The following is a 14,081-nucleotide window of genomic DNA, read 5'->3' on the forward strand; positions in this document are numbered from 1 at the left end:
CACAGCACTGGTGTTGCCAAACTAGGGCCCTCAAAAGGATCATGTCTAACCCTAGAAATATGTCTGCAGAGTGGGGAGGAGGGGTCAGTTAGTAAGAAATCTGTGGCTAGTTAATGCCTCTACCAAGTAAGGCATTACCGAAGGTAAGTAACTTGTTCATCTGATAGAGACTTCTAGCCACAGATTCCTTATATTTAAATAGATATTTAAGTAATACCATGCCCAGTGGTGGGTGTGCAGCCAAATTTAAACTAAGGAGTCCTGCAGGACCTAACGGACTAAATGCTTGTGCCTGTGGCCCTGACTGTCCAGACAGTAATGGTTGGTAAACTTGTGCAGGCAAGCTCATGTTGCTGCCTGGCAGATGTCCAGAACTGGGACTCCACATGCTAATGCAGTGGTCACAGCTTTAGCTCTGATGGAACGAGCCCGTAAGCCTTCAGGAGGCTGCTTCTTTGCCAGTGCATAGCAGATTTTGATGCAGAGAACAACCCATCAAGAGACGGTCCATTTCTGCACCAACTGACCCTTCTTCGCACCAACATACCCCACGAAGAGTTTGTCATCCACTCAGAACTTTAATGTATGGTTAAGATAGAACGACAGCGCTTCTTTTGGGTTCAGACAGTGGAGTCACTCCTCTTCCTTAGAGCGATGTGGAGGAGTGTAGAAAGTGGGCAAGGTGAAAGATTGGCCCACATGGAAAGGAGTTACCTCTTTGGCTATAAAGAGGCCCTAATGCACAGCACCAGGTTGTCCGGACAAACTGATAAGAATAGAGGCTCGGAGGATATAGCCTGCAGGAGTATAACGTGTTGGTTGAGGGGCACCTGGCTGTTAAAATAAAATGTCAAAATTTGAGAGGAAGGTTGAAAGCTATCAACTGCTGTAGCTCAATTTCCACGCAAGAAGTCGAAGGGTTGACAGGTTCAAGTGGAGTGCTGTCCACTGCTGCTGTGACAGAAGATCCTACCGAAGGGGCAGCCTGACCGGAGGATCGACACTCATGTTCAGACGCTTTGGATACCAGAATATCCGTGCCCATGAGATGTGGTTGGGGAAGAACAAGGGGTCTGCCTCCAACCTAATCGTGGTTCATTAGCCACCACTGCAGGTCCTTTGCAGTTCCCCATAAATTTGGACCATGTTGGAGAGATTTCCTTGATGCTGAGACAACTGAAACTTCAGGTCCCACTGCAAAGCCCACAAAAACCATCTGGCATGTGTCACCAGAAGGATGCAGGAGGCTATGAGGCCCAGCAGTCTCAAAGTCAGTCCTACTGAAACCCAGGATAGAGCTTGAAACATCTGTATCATAGCCTGAATATCCTGAACTCGCCTCTCGGGAAAATAAGCCAGAAACTACAATGAGTCCAGAACAGCTCTGATGAAGAGGAGCGTTTGAGAGTGAGTTAGGTGTGACTTCGGCACGCTGATAGTGGAGCCCAGTGAATGCAGGAGGTTCACTGTAGTCTGGAGGCGGGAGACAACAGCTTGGGGCAAGCCTGCTTTCAGCAGCCAGTCGTCAAGGTAGGTGAAGACTGGTAACCCTGACCTGCACAGATAAGCAGCGACCACTGCACTCACGTTGGTGAACACCTGAGAGGCGCTGGTAAGGCCAAAAGGGAGCATGGTGAAATGAAAATGCTTGTGGCCTACCATAAACCGGAGGTAGCGCCAATGGGTGGGTAAGAAGGGATGTGAAAATAGGCGTCCTACAAGTCCAACACTATAATCCAGTCTCCTGGGTCCCGGGCAGACAAGACCCAAGCAAATGTGAGCATGCTGAACTTATCCTTTTTGAGGAACTAGTTGAGGCCTGGGGTATCTAGGACAGGACGAAGAGCCTTGTCATTTTTTGGGACCAGAAAGTAGAGGGAACAGCAACCAGAGCATACTGCTGGCACCGAAACCCTCTCCATAGCTCCCTTGGCTAAAAGAGCCATGATTTCCTCGCGGAGCAGGGATAAATGATCATCCGTCAGCCGGTCATACAATGGAGGCATGGAGGGAGGGGTGGTCTCAAAGAGGAGAAAGTAGCCCCTTCGGACCATCTACAGAACCCACTTGTTGGATGTTATGGACTGCCGGTGATGGAGGTGAAACAGGATCCTGCCGCTAACTGGACGCCCATGATCTAATACGGTAAGATTAGGAAGCTTTGGAGGCTGCAGCTGCCAGGGGGTGGTGGCTGGACCCGACTGCTTGCTACCTGACTCACGAGTTCAATAGGAACTGCACCCTCAGCTTGCACAGCTCCGTGTCAGAGAGGGTTAGAGCGGTTGAAAGACCCTTTGTGACTATGAAAAGAGCAAAACGCAGACTAGTGATGATGTGGGGCAGCCGAGAGGTCCAAGGACTTGGCCGGTCGTAGCCCGTGAGCACTTTTGCTCTGAGTATGCATTGTCTCTGAAGAGATGGGTGCCATCGAAGGGCATGTCCAGATGGGAAGGTTGAACATCCCATGAAAAGCAAGACTTTCTCAGCCAGGCGTGGTGTCTGAGGGCTACTGCTGACGAAACCGCTCTGCCCAGCGAGTCGGTTGTGTCCAGGTCACAGCATATAATGACCTTGTTTAGTCACTTGTCTGCAACTTCTTGGGAGAGATTGGCCCGAGCCTCCTCCAGGACCTGTGGCAGCACTTGCCAACTGTTTACCACAGTGTGTGGGAGTAAAGGACCAATAAGCATGCAGAATTTACTGACCGCAATGCAAAGCTGGCAGCCTCTTGGATTCCCTTTCAAGGGGAGCAGCAGGGAACGTCCATGGGCAGTGGAGGCCTGGACCACCAAGCTCTCTGGGGTAGGGTGTTCTGTGAGGAAATTTGGGTCCCCTAGAGCGGGCGGTGGCAATCACCCAATTCACAGGAGTGAGCCTCTGTACTGGGTTTGGACCAGGTCCCCAGAAGGAGGCCTGTGAAGGCTTCATTGAACATGACTAGGGGTTCAGAGGACGAGACTCCCAGTTGCAGCACCTCCGTGAAGATGTTGGTCTTGACTGCCACCAAGAGCAACTGAATGTTGAGGACCTCAGACGTACTTCGCACTTCCACTGCGTATGTAGCTCCCTCTTCTGTAGCCACAGTAGGGGGAGAAAGCATGCTGGTATCTGGGGATGTATCCAGACCACAAGCATCACCCAGTTCCTCACATCAGTCAAATCTTGATCATAAGGCTGGTATTCTAAAGAGCCCAGCAACTCCTCCTATTCCTCCCCAATGCCTAACCCTTCAGATTAGGATTCAGGATTCGACCTAGGACACGTGGGGTCCTGTTGGTACCGGACTCCATGTAGGATTAAGGGATCACAATGGGGCTGGCACCAGTAGCATTGGAAGGTTGGAATGGCATGACCGTCGCCGGTCCGGATCCATGGGGGTCATCGGAGCCAGGGCTGGAGCTGCGAGCGCAGAACCAGATGGTGCCTCTCTGACCCTGTGGGGCACGAAGAAGCCCCAGAGGGCTCCAGACACTCAAAAAAGAGACGCATGGCCTTGTAAAAGTCTTTAATTTGAGAAGAGGTTGCTCCTGGAAAACTGAAGAGTTGCGGTATCGGTCAAGGTTCGCATCAGGCTGCGAACGCCGATGCTCCATTGCGTCTACCAACAGATGATAAGTCAAAGCGCGCTTTGTATTCTTATGTTTTTTGTGCCTTTTACTCGAGTGACCTGATGATTTTGAGTTGAACAAATAGTACTTTGGACTCCTGAAATGGTCCCCGAGACCTTCCTCTCGTGCGGGTCCATGACTTTGGTGGAATAACAGGCTGGGCTGCTAGCAGCTTCAGGGACTGCTCCCTCAAAGCCTTCAGCGCTATGGACTGGCAGTCTGAGCACAACTCGGGAGTTGTGGTTGCGCTCCAGACACCACAAACACACAAATTGCAGTCTGTATTTGACATGGCGCAGTGACAGTTGCCACAGGGTTTGAAACCTGTCTTCCTCGATCACATTCTTGACACACCAGGAGTAAAAAACCTCAAAAAAGGTTGATAAAATGTTGCAAATATCCTGTCAAAACCTGCCAGAGGGGTAGCTCTTCTCTTGGATCAGCACTGGCTGGAGTGGAAAGTAAAGAACTGATGTCAGCGCACTGAGGTAGCACCTATATAGGTGTAACCTTATGGGTATACAAGGAGGGAAGGAGCCACTAAATGGATCTTAACAAAAACGTTTTATTGGGTTGAAAAGAGAGTTCCACAATACAGTCTTTGTATATAGTCCCAGGTACTGGCTATGACTTCCTGCTTGCGTTTCTTCGGGAGGTCTTGGCCGGTCCTCTCGATATGCCCAGTATATGCAAAGGAAACAAAAGAAGACAAAAGCGGCAATTACTTCACTGCCCGGTTTCTTATTGGATATGTGGGAAAGGGAGTGAGGGTAGGTATCGGATGTGCGAGCGAACCACCGTCACCAATAGAACAGATGGATTAAACTCCACCGTGCGGTTAAAGTGCACAAAGCTCTTGTTGTGTCCTAGAGCCTCCCGCTACCCGGTTCCCCCTTTATCCAAGTTAAAAAAAGTACGGAAACGACCCCGTACCTGCTTGAGCCACGCGTCTTCCTGCACGTGGTTGGGCGGTGCATGGGACCGGTGGCCTCCTGGCTTCTCCCGCGTCGAGGTTCCTCCCTCCAGCTCCGAGGGTGCGTGGATGTCTGGCTCTGCTCCGGGTCTGCTTCTCGGGTCCGGGTCGGCATCCTCCACGTCTTCTTCCCGTCGGCTTCTTCTGCACGGCTTGCGATCTCCATGACACCACAGCACACCGGCGTCTTCCGGATCCTCGTTTTCTCTGACGTGCTCGGTTGGGGATAGGCAGCTCTCCACTGACGTCAGAGGGGCGGACTCGTTGTCAAGGGACTCCAGACTTCCCTTAAAGGGCCCGGACCATTCCTGCAGGGAAGACGAGAAGTCTGTCACGGGGAAGGATCCTGATGGCTTCGTGACCCGGTGACATTAGGCGACGAGGATGATGCATAAAAATGGTCGACAGCACCTACCGGTGCGCAGGGGTACTGCTCACGGAAAATCTTCTGGATCCAATCTGATGCCTGTGGAAGGGAAGGAATTTGGGGCTAGAAGTCTCTATCAGATCATTTTATACAGCATCGTTCTGCTCAGACGTGACAACATGAGAGTCCCCCAAGGTTGAACATCTCTCAAATAATCTAGGAGAATATAGAGATGTGTCAAAAAATGGTCCTTTGCCCTTGCATTCTGGATGGAAAGATTTTAAAAATTCTTAAATTCAGCTCGGAGGCACTACGTAGCAACTTTTGATGTGAGGGGGGCTCTAATCAGGAAAGATTAAGACTGGTACCAGTATGAATACCACACAAGTGCATACTGTTAGGGATCAGCTTTTAGAGTACGACATGTATTGTCAGCGGAGAGGACAGCATATACCAATATGCAGTCCTCACTGTCACCCTGCCAGCTAAACCCAGTACACTTAGGGTCATGTTTCATCAAAAATGTCAAAGGCTCAGTCACATAGGCAAAGGGAATCAGAGAGAGAGCCTGCCTGTGATTCTGCATAATAACTGCACAAAAAACATCTCATTTACCGGGACCAATATAATGTGTCTACTAAACAGCTGGAATAACCATAACAGAAACGTAGGATCTTCTGATTTACCCCTCATATTAAATCAAGACTCTAAGAAGAAAGCACCACTTAAAGAAATAAAACACTTTCACCCACTGTCCCAGCACAGCACGGTCTCCAACGTGACTGACGTATGCAGCTAATCATGTAGGAGGCCCAGGCTCAGTCTGGTATACCTACAGCATGAAGGCATTCTGGACTGGGTGGAAAACGCTCACTGCAAACTGACTTGTGAGAACCTTGACTAGGGTTCTGTACTCTTTGGAAGTATCGATATGGGTCAGGTTAAGAATCAATACTATAAAAGCATGTTTAATGGTATTTGAGAGGATGCCTTTACATCGACCAATATCATACACCGAGTGTAATTTAGGATTCAATATGCTGGACCATATATAAAAATTTAAAAAATCAAAAGGGTACCACTTGGTCTTGGGACCTTACTCATGTGTATTTGGCCTAAAACCATATCATCTCCTTTTTCTTTTGCAAATCTTTCGCACACCACAGAAGATCGTTGCCTTCTATGATTCTTGGGAAAAGTAATTACTTCAAAAATAAATCTCTCTCAGAATCATAACTTACCCTACCTGAGATCAGTGTAAAGCTGAAAAATATTTATGAAAGCAGTCCCTCCACCTGACAGATTTTCTCAGCATTTTATCAGACTTATCTGCCTACTCACCTCCTTCCTCTCCCTCAACTACGCGACCAACCAACCATGCATAACCATCTACGAGTATGCAGATAATCTTGCCTAGTGACACCTATAGTTAACGCTTTATATTTTTATCATAATCTATTACGAGCATGTTGCTGTGAAGAAGGCACAAGTTGTGCATTCTAACTCAATGACAGCCTACTTTAAAACCCCTTATCATCAGCAAACACAGCTTATTTTTTCAAACTGAGCTGAAGGAGCTGAGGGGAAACGTCCTACCCTCAGACAGGCAACAAGTTCCTCTACAATATCACTGTAAAAGACATTTTCTAATGTAAGATATTGCAAGGCTCTTTCAACCCTAGCAATGCTCACAAGTTCCTGTTTTTTTCTTTTCTCTTTAGTAGGTACTCTATTTACTAGAACCATTAGTTCTTAAACTACCCCTATAGTTTCAATATTCTCCTTCATAATCAAAGGTAGACACACAACTTTACCTTACAGAAGTTCAGAAGGAGGTATTTTCTTATTTTTAGTCTCTAGAAGGGATGTACTATACACATTCAGGTTTTGAGGCTCAGCAGGAATTAAAAACAACATCCACTTTGTTATGAATATCTCTAGCAGGCATTTTATTATCTTCCATTTTGTCTATACAATATTTAGAGACTATCTGGTTTATGCATAAGCCAAACCGATCTTCAGCAATCACATAAAGATCAAGTTTAAACCACTATATTAGATCAGTCTCTTTAGTTTTTTCACAAATATCAATTTTTTTGACTTGTGATTTGCAGTGAGTCTGCCTGCAACAAACTCACACCTTGTGCAGTTGTTCTTGCAAATCCATCAATTTCTTTTTTTAAATTCTCTTTTTAGTTCCCTTAGAAAATGAAGTCTTCTGTCTGGAAGTGGAGATTGGGGAGGAGGTCACGCAGGAGAGACTGCATACCGTGAAGCTTAAAAGAGATGAATACAAATCCGTAGCTACCGACATGGCTAAAACATTAGGGAGAGATAAAGACGGTAGATTGTATGATTTGGGGGATAAGGCCGGGAAGTTGCTTGCCTGGTTGGATAAGAATGAACTAGCAAATAGACTTGTTCTAGTGCTCATAGATGATGTGGGTGGGGAAACAATGGATCCACAAGCAATTGCTAACGAGTTTGCCGAGCATTATTGTTTCATATATTGGACAAGTTCAGCCTTATCGGAAGAGGTTTGCCGGGCTCTACTTTTAGACATAAAGCAGCCCACCCTCTCCACAGAAGAAAGGGACATACTAGATAGTGACTTCACAAATGATGAATTTGAGCAGGCGATCAAAAATCTCCAATCCGGCAAGGCTTTACGCCCGAATATTTTACCTATCGAACTGTACAAGTTACGACCAGATAAAATAGCCCGCACCTACAGGTCATGTTTGAGGCAAGCCGGGAGGTGGGACTATTTCCCCTGGACCAGAGAGTAGCAACACTGGTTACTATACGCAAAGAAGGTAAACCAGGGGACAGGTGTCCATCCTATCGGCCATTTCCTTACTAAAAGCAGAACCCAAAATTCTAGCCAAATTGTTGGCGAGTCGCCTGGCCCAAATAATAAATAATTTGGTACACCCTGATCAATCGGGCTTTATGCCCCATCGTAACCCCGCATATATCCATAGAAGACCACACGGTGTGTTAGGAAGACTGGACACGATCCGGGAAGCTGCAATGGTGGTATCGTTCGAAGCCACGGTGGCGTTCGATACTATCAAGTGGTCTTACCTATTTGCTGTTCTGGCAAAGTTGGGTTTCGGGCCCGGCTTTGAGTAGGTGTGGCTCCTTTACACAGAACCCCTGGCTCAGGTAGTGGTCAACAATAAAAAGTCAGAGGTATTTACACTGGGTCGCGGGACCCAACAGGGCTATCCGCTTTCACCCTTGCTTTTCGCCCTCTCCCTGGAGCATTGGCGGCATAGATCCGCAAAGACCCAATAATTCAGGGGCTTAAGTGGACAGAAGCATGGGAGGACCGTATCTCTTCATATGCTGACGATATCCCTCTGTACCTTGCCTCTCCGAAAGCGTCACTCTATAGAGTGCTCAATATTTTTACTAATTTTAGTAAATATTCGGGGTACACAATTAATTGGGGCAAGTCCTTGCTGTATGTCCTTTGTGGAGATCCTCCTCCCCCGCCTAGAGGATGCCCTATTCGAGTAGCAAAGGTGGGCTTCCAATATCTGGAAATCTTTATCACCACAGACCCCAAAACCAGATATGAACATAATCTGCTTCCCCCCCTGCAGAGAATAAAGCAAGATGTAGCAAGCTGGAAAGCACTCCCACTCTCTCTGCTGGGTAGGGCAGCGCAGTTCAAAATGATAACGTTACCACGTTTTCTATATGTATTACAGAACTTCCCGGATCTGGTCCCAGCAACATATTTTAAGGAGATAGAGGGCCTGCAGAGGGAGTTACTCTGGGATGTCAGACCACGCATAGCTTTGCAAAAACTAGTCCTGAGTTAGTAGGGGGATAGGACTTCCAGATATTAAAAAATAATATTGGGCCGCTCACCTAGCTGTGATCCATCATTGTACTTACCGCTGAGGGGATGACCCGGGATACAGAATGCAAAAATGGGTACTGCCGGGTGGTAACTATAACATGGCTCTATACACTAGGCCCCAAAAGTTTTCCTTAACAGGACCGACTAAACACTCTGCACAGGTCTGGCACGCAGCCAACAGATGCTTGGAGTGGGACCAGAAACTCATGCTAGCTACTCCTCTGTGGGATACAGAACAGTTGGGCACTCTGAGGACCTTAAAGGGGTTTGACAAGTGGGATCTAATTGGGATGTCCAAGATTGGAGACCTATGGGTAAAGGGTGAAGTGGTGCCATTAGCTTCACTGCAAAAGGAGTATGAGCTAGCAGACACAGACTACTTAAGGTATTTGCAAGTGCGACATGTGCTCATGTCAAATCTATCAAAAGGTGCCTCTCCCCCGGACTCCTCGCCTTTGGAGGAAAGGTTGCTCGATGGTTATTTGCCAACAAAAGTCATATCCCTGACTTACAACAAAAAATTGATTAATAACACGTTGGATCCCCTTGGACCGCTCAGGGAGGGCTGGGAAGGAGATGGGTTAGAGATTGATGATGAGGAATGGCAATAGGCAGTGGCTTCCCCGAGAGAGGTTGCGATCTCTTCTAGATTGCGCCTGGTTCAGCTCCAGATACTCCATTGAGTTTACATCTCTGGGCCTCGTCTCGTTAGCATGGGAAGAGTAGACAAGGGGAAGTGTAGGAGACAGTGTGGCCTTGTAGGCACATTTATGCAAATAATATGGGAATGTGGAGGCGTCCAGATTTATTGGAAGGATATAAATGACTGTATTAGAGAGGTACTTGAGTCCGACATTAGACCTGAAGCTAAAAGATGCCTTTTAAACATCTGGGAACCCACTGATTTGAATAGCAAAGACAAAACATGGGTCACGCTGGGCCTAATGGTGGCTTAAAGAAATATCGCTCAGTTGTGGGGAGCTGGGGTAGCACCTGGAATTTAGGCCTGGAAGTGAGATATGGACTGGTGTATGGCCAGAGAAAAAACTGTGTACGATGCATGTGGGTGCCCTAAAAAATTATCCTCTATATGGAGCAAATGTAATGCCTATCAGGGTAATATATGTGTCCCACCAACTATCCCCCCATTTGAAGAATCGTCCACGCCATAACTGTTGTAACTCATTATGGACCATTTGTATGCCCTATCAATAACAACTGTATTTGTGTATCCAAATCTGCACTGCCCTCTTTCTGTAACTTGGAATGTCGATTCACAACTGTTTAATAGAAAGACTTACTTAACATCTTTGATGCGTCGGACAGCCCCTGATCGTCCAACGCAATGGTGGGTGTGTGAGTCGGACGGCCAGGGGCCGTCTGTTCTGTACACGCGTCAAATTCCGCCGCAGTGGTATTTGTGCCGCAGCGAAGCGGTAAAAAAAAAAAATCTCTTAACATTGTGCTAGTATTAGTAATGTCAGTGTTGTTCTCCACAACCAACTTACTTCCTTCAGGTGGCCTTTCAGGCCCAATGTATTGCATCTGCATGTCATCTTCAACACAACTGACTTCATAATGAATATCGCTTAACAACATATCACTTAGTTTTTGAAGATTCAGAGGTATGGCTTTGACAAAATACAATCCTCTTAAAGATGATGCATTGTAGTGTGGTGCAAACACAGTATCCATATATGATGGAGCGAAGTGTCACAAATCTGCTGTGGATAAGCAAGCCAATAAATGTCCTTGAAGGTTTGTCAGTCTCCTAAATTGATTGAACCTGAAGGAAATAAATCAATTTTACTTCATCACATATGTGTGAGGACCATCGTTTCCACATGTACAGAAGCAGGGCTTGAAAAACCCCAAACTTTTTACTTAAACAATCTACTCGGCCCAATTATAATGCTCTTGACCCATAACTGGTTTCAAATTAAGTGATCCTGGGCATGTATTTAAATTCACTGAGACACAGTTTTGTTCTTTATCACATATGAGAGCACATACAAATACGCACTTTCAGCACGTCTGCTGTGCAAAAAAAGCTTTTGTTTGGTTTAATAGGCTAAACATTGCTCCATATAGAATGCTAATCTAGCCACATATAAATACACCATTTGAAACTTGTGATGGAGCATGGTGGTGTTCTGAAAAATTGTAGGGGTACATCATAATCATTGATTGGCCATACCCCAATATATTCCTATGTTGTATTAACGTTTTTTACTAGAAGTGTTCAGTAATAACATGTGAAGGTACAAATGATAGGGAAAGTGTCATTATATGTAGAAGAGATGATATATTCTTCATGTTATAATATTCTAATCTGTAGTATTTGATGCCATTTCCCTAACGAAAATTACTCATACGTGATAATGTGTATGTTTAAACGCGCATCATATTAAAGTTGCACATAGATTTGATGAGGTTGCATTTAAGGTGTAAGTCTACATAAAATGTTTGCAGCGAACGTACATTAATGTGCTTTTAATGTAATGATGCAGAAATACCTAAATGAAATGTTTACTTACGTGTGTATTTGAAAGGCCTGTGTATTTCATCCTTATGTTGACCGATTTTTGTTGGCCTGAAATGTATTTTTCCTGGGGACTCTGTATTGAGGGTTTAGAGAAAATTCATGTGCACGTTGGATTTGTACTTTTCTCATGTTTCTGTTGCAGGTGCAGAAAGTCGTCTTTGTTAGTTAGAATAACATCTTTTGTTTAGGAGAGTTAGGCTCAGGAGGATGTGATACATGTCTGGTCTCCACCTTGGGGGTGCCCAGGAGTGGACACCTCACAGGGAAAGCCAGGATGGGTTCCACAGCGGTATTCGTGCAAGCGCCTTGAGACCCTTGCGGGTGAGTACTGCGCTATACAAGTATCAATTTACATATGTCGCTCGAGAAAGCTGATAATTGGGAGCTGGTGTTCTTTCTCCTTGAGGGAGGCTTGGGAATCAAGGTCATCGACCAAGGAGCTGGAAGCATCAACATCGCATGGAAAATCACCTATGAGAAATGCCCAGCGAGATTAGGTCATCTGTGTGCGTGTTCTTTGTTCTCGTGTTTTGTATTAGGGATAGTGTCCTGGGGAGCAGTCAGGAGATCGAAGGAGACAGAAGGAGCATCTTAGAACGAGCTCTGTAGCTTTGGCCACTTGGCCCATACAACGTGAGTGTACTTCTTAGGAAGTCTTCGTGCGCTGACACCTTTTTCCTGATCTTGCTGGTGGAATGCTAAGTAGGGATGTCACGATAGTGGTAGTGTTGGGACAGACTAATGCTTTTTCTTTATCCATGCCAGATGAAGACCGAACTTGACGTGGGGGCAACCATTGCCTGTGTTCTGCTTCTGGAGATTGTTATTCTGTTTATGATCCTTCGCATTACGTTGGCTCATAGGTTTGTATTTGTATGAGTTCCTATGTACTTTTACAACCTCGTAATAAAGTGCTTATATTTTGAGTTGTTTTTGGCTTTATAATAAAACAACTACATTGGAATCCGGAGTTTGCGGTTCTTCAGCCCTTGTAAATGGTGATCTTGTTAATGTTTGGTTTCCCCCCTCTGCACTTCTCAGCAGGCAACAAAGATTCATCGACCCTGAGTTCCATAGTAACTTTTGTAGAGGAACTCGCCCCTTTTTCACTTGCCTCTTAATTCATTAAATGCATTGTCATCAGGGTTTGGCCAGGAATGTCTCGCACATCATGTTTAAAAACTATCACTTTTAATAAATACCTAACAAAAGCATAAAGTAGCAGCACACTGTTAATTGCAATCAGAAGCTTTTACATTGAAATGGCCACAGAATGTGTCACTGACGTGGTTTTAAAACTATACAGTGTACAATGGTTGAAAATAAGGTGTCATTTGCACATCACCAAGGAAAGCGTTCTGATTTGTTTTACTCCGATTTAAATCTTTGTTTTGCATCACACCTCTGAATTTCAAGTTCTTTCATAATGTCTGATCTACTTGCACTGTTCATTTACAAGCTGTTCAAATGTTGTTTTAGAGAAAAAAACGGTCATTTAACTTCATTTTGTTTCACAATTATTGTAAAATAGCTCACTTGACAAAGAGCATGAACCGTAAAAAGAGAAAGAAAGTAAACACCATTTTCCAGGAACACATGAGCAACAATTAGTAAAAAGACAAACTGATATTTGACCTCTGTCCTTGAGCAGTTGACAAACGTGTCAAGATAAAACAAGATTTAAAGGTGTTTTAATTGCTCATTCACTTTCTGAACAAAATTAACACCTGTTTCTTCCAGCTTATGTTTACTCACCAGCAGGGTCGAGTAAGTGCTAAAAATAGCTTGACCTGCTATTATTTCACTTTTTCGAGGCCTGAGAAGTGTACTCTAATTTGGCTGACTATGTCGATTTTTATCAACACATCACTGAAGGTATGGAAATCAATTTAATTTTAAATACAGCGCAGGAAGTGTGGCCAAGATGGCGTGGTGAGCGGACGTATTTTGCTCGAGCTCCGTCCCTGCCGGGCCCATAGCACTCTCACAGCACCCGCAGCCCTTCAATTCCCCGTCAAAGACGAGGAGCACCGCTGTAGTCCCGGGGCCGCATTGTGTGCCTGCTACCCGTCCACCAAAGCGAGAAATCCGCTTCCTGACTCTTCCCGGTGTCTAGTGGTGCTGCACGGCCTGGAGTGGGAGGCCCCCTGCGGCCCGACCGGACCTCTGTAAAGCTCTTCTTTACTCCAGCGGCGGATTCCCAGGGCGCACATACGCCGGCATCGCGCTCTCGCACCCAGGTGGGAGACCCACAACCCTCCCGACACCGGGCCTGGACACAGCAGCCGACTGCGGCCTCCCCCGGGTCATTTGAAACCTGTAGCTCTCCGGATGACGGAGGTGAGGGACACAGCTGGGGCACATGGGACAGCACGGTGATTGATGGCAGCCCCTGGGAGTGCCCCCTGAGTAGACAGAGCGGTGGACAGTGCGATCGCCGCGGGGGCCCGGTGGAGATGTTTGCTCACCGTAACTAGCAGTCTTGCAAAACGGGCTGGGAGGCCAGCGCAGTCTCCTACCGTGGGTGATCACACTGGGTCGCACCCAAATCGTGCTGATTAGGGGCGGATTGTGGAGCGCTGAGCCATCCCGATGAGACAGCGCATGCCGACAGCTAGTCGAGGCTCAATGAGAGTGAAACCACATGATCAGTAGAGTAGTTCCTGCAGGAGACAGTGGAGCGCTTTAGGCCCTGCATCTTGCCAGCACTGATC

The sequence above is a fragment of the Lissotriton vulgaris genome, chromosome 2_1, assembly GCF_964263255.1.
Source record: "Lissotriton vulgaris chromosome 2_1, aLisVul1.2, whole genome shotgun sequence".
NCBI lineage: Eukaryota > Metazoa > Chordata > Amphibia > Caudata > Salamandridae > Lissotriton > Lissotriton vulgaris.